Below are 3,656 nucleotides of genomic sequence, written 5' to 3'. Positions count from 1 at the left end.
TAAAGTTAATCTCACTCTTAAACAACTGAGTGAAGCCCCACGTCGTAAAAACTACGAGTGGTGTCCTTTATTTGTATTTTTGAAATGCGCCGACATTTCACGTAATATGATCGACGTGCATATTCTTTGAACATTGTTGAAATGTGCCGACATTTCATGTAACATGCATTACTGTTTACAAACTGCAATTCACATGTTTGCCCACTAGCGTTGTTTTGTCGCCATAGTTACAATCGTGACACGGAAGTCTTAACCAACGCTTCCGGGGGAACTCTGACCCTCGCATGATCAGAGCCACAGCAAAGCCCTGACCACAGTGTAAACAAACCCTTTGGTGGCTAAGCTAGCTGCTAACCCTTGGCTAAGCTAACCTAACCTAGGCAGTTGTTTACAGTGAGGCCTATATGCTAAAGCCTTAAGCATTATTTACGTTTGTCATTTGTATTAACATCAGTGGTTAAATACAGTGTCTGTTTGAACAACGTTAAAGTGATTTAACCATTTAAACACCTTGATTTTTACACCTGTTGGTCTTTTCTTCTTTCTTATTTTACCTGTCTAATATTTTAATTACCCATATTTTCAGTGAAAAGGAAATTTCGTTTGCAATTATTAATTTCGTTTACCTGCATTTTACTTGAAAAAGAAAATACTGGTTTATGATTATTAATTGTCAAATTCTAATTTGATTTAAAAAAGGAAATTAAAATTGAAAATCTATTTTTCTAAACAGGTAATTTCTAATGATTTCTAGATTTATTTTTGATAAATCTAATTTCATAATTTTCATAATTTCTAAATTACTCTTTTAGATTTAATCACTTAAGGTGAATACGTTTTGAACTTTGAAAGTTAAGTAAACTTATTCAACCCACATTTCCCTATTTCAAATATTGTTAGACTCCTACTTGCTCATTTATTGTTATTGCGTTGTAACCTCCTTCTCAAGTTGTGGTTATAAACTTAACCATTCTATTTTACCCATTTACCTCTTTTTGTCGCTGTGGAGCGACACACCTGAGCCTCAATAGGAGACATTGGTATCTCACTACAAGTTTCAAATAAATCAGAGATAACCCTCTCTTTACAAAGCTTTATTTTTGAATGTTTAGTTGGTTGGCAACTATCAATTCTATACTTGTAGTTCGACAAAGGCTCCAGAGCCATTTGTGGATCCAATCTCCTTCCCTCCTTTCCTTCTTACATCCTTCCTGTTCTGTCCTGATTTCCCATCCTTCACATTTGTAGGAAACAAACCTGGAAGAACCATCAATCGAGTCTAAAGAAAGAGAAAGATAATTTTTCCAAAGAAAACAATTATTAGGTATTTGATTTGTAATCAAACCCTCTCTTGTTCTCCATACTCTCTCTGTCTTTGTAAACGCAATTTACAATTTAACATCTTATCCAAGATCAATTAACAGAGACCAGTGTTGAGCAACCGTCGCCTTCATAGCATCCCAGCTGTAAGCGGTCCAACTGACGGTGTGTGGTGTCAATCCTGTAAAACTCGGAAAAAGGTATCAGCATTATTATTGTATAATTTTTCCTTGTAAACATAAGCAATAATATTGTTTACCTTTCTGGAAACAGATTCTCACCGATAGGAAGCATTTACGAGGAAAATAATATTTCTCCTACTTAAGAATTTTCTTTCTTGTTTTATTGAAATTGGTTTTAACCTCTCTCTCTTTTTTCCCCTTACTCAGTTGAGCGACACATCACGAGTTTAAACCAGCTTTTCAAAAAAAAAAAAATCCTTTCAATTGAGATTTGTTTTAACCTTTTTCTCTCTTTCCCTCACTTAGTTGAGTGACAAAGTTTCCACATCACTAACCTACCTGTCTACACTGAGACCAACACTTAGACATTACAACACTTCACTATTGTTGTACAGTCACTGAAACGACACTTAGCTGTTCAACCACATATAGGCTTACACCCCACACAGATCTGTGTCAGTCTCTTCACCCCAGCGTGCCAACATGTCGTGGACAACAAACCCCACTGACGTGGACGCCTGGCTCGGAGGCATTGCAGACTGCCTCACACCAAAGACATTTGAACTGTTATTATTTTTAATAATAATCATAACGCTGAGAAGATTCCTGACACATGATTCAAGCCAGAATCAGAACCACAACCACGCGGAACTAACCAAGATTATCTGTTCCCTAAGCAATGCCTTCACAGCCCAGCTGACACTAAGCGACAAGCACATCACCCACCTTCAGGAGGAGCTGACACGTGCCCAGAGCCGCATAGACAAGCTGGAAGTGAAAGTCCAGGACGACTTCAAGCTTCAGACCACTGAGTTCCTGAGAGAGCTGATGCACACTCAACTCTGCACTGACCAGCTCAAAGTGAAAGCTCAAGTCGAACTCGAAGTGCCCGACAAAGTGAAGCAAGAAACAAAGAAGCAAGTTTACAAGCTCCAAGAAGCCCTTGCAGTCACTGAACGTGACAAACAAGAATTAAAGACTGTCCAGAAGCACCTGGTAAACCAACTCCAGTCTGCTGAACACCAGCTAGAGAAAGCTAAAGCTGACATTAAAGTCAAGAACTCTAAGATCATTGCTCTGAAAGACCACCTGGAAAGGTGCAGTGCTGAAATCGACCATCTGACCCAACAGCGAGATGACGTCAACGACGAGCTCTACGCGGTCAGAGATGAACTCCAGCACATTTTCAAACAGAAACCAGAGCCAAGAAGGGAGAGACCTCCCTCAGCATCACCACTGCTGAGCAGAACAGAGTCCTCCATCCAAGAACTGGCATACAGTGAAAGAAGTGAATGGCCACAACCCGAAAGGTCACCAGCCTTCACCACAGAACTGTTCACTGCCAACAAACAAAGAGAGCTCATTCAGGCAGACTCCAAAGCTGCACAGGGGATGACCTGTAAAGATCTCAACCAGCTGGTTAAGAGTATCACTCAGTTCAACCTGAACTCCACGGAGGGCCCAGACATCCAGGCCCACATCCGAGATATCAACTTCCACCTAGAGGTGAGACCACATGTGACTGACAGAGACAGGTTTTACATCCTCAGATCGACATCCACTCCAAAGGTACGAAGCTTCCTAGACCGACAACCTGCTCATGTCAAGTCAAACTACCAGCTGCTATGTGAGACACTGATTAAAGAATTCACAGGCCCAGAGTCGGAACATGGTGTGTTAATCGCTTTGGAAACTAAACAAGGTCGGCAAGAGACTCCTCAAGCCTACTACCACCGTTTTCGACAAGCCTTCTTTGGTGCACATAACTCACCTGAACATGAAGAGGATGTGAATTTCAAAAACCTCTTCCTGAGAAATCTGCACCCCGGATTGAGTTATTACCTTGGTCTCGAGGCCTGCGCAGACACAATGACAATTCAACAGCTGCGTGACCTGACACACAAGGCCCACATCAAACAGAAGATGTCCTCAAAGAAAGGTTTGAAAACATCCACAATTTCAAACTCCTTCAGCCAAGACACAAGCCTTGCACTGGAAGACAACCAGTGGCATGACAACACCACAGTTCTTCGTAAGAAGCACAGAGAACGTGACTCCCATGCCGATGACAGCTACCACACCAACCGCATGGAAAAGACATGGAACCACTAATGAGGCAACGGGAAGTGTTCCTAGAAAGCAGGCTGAACACGG

This window comes from Rutilus rutilus, assembly GCF_951802725.1.
Source record: "Rutilus rutilus genome assembly, chromosome: 3".
NCBI classification, from domain to species: Eukaryota; Metazoa; Chordata; class Actinopteri; order Cypriniformes; family Leuciscidae; genus Rutilus; species Rutilus rutilus.
This window is presented reverse-complemented; position numbering follows the sequence as displayed.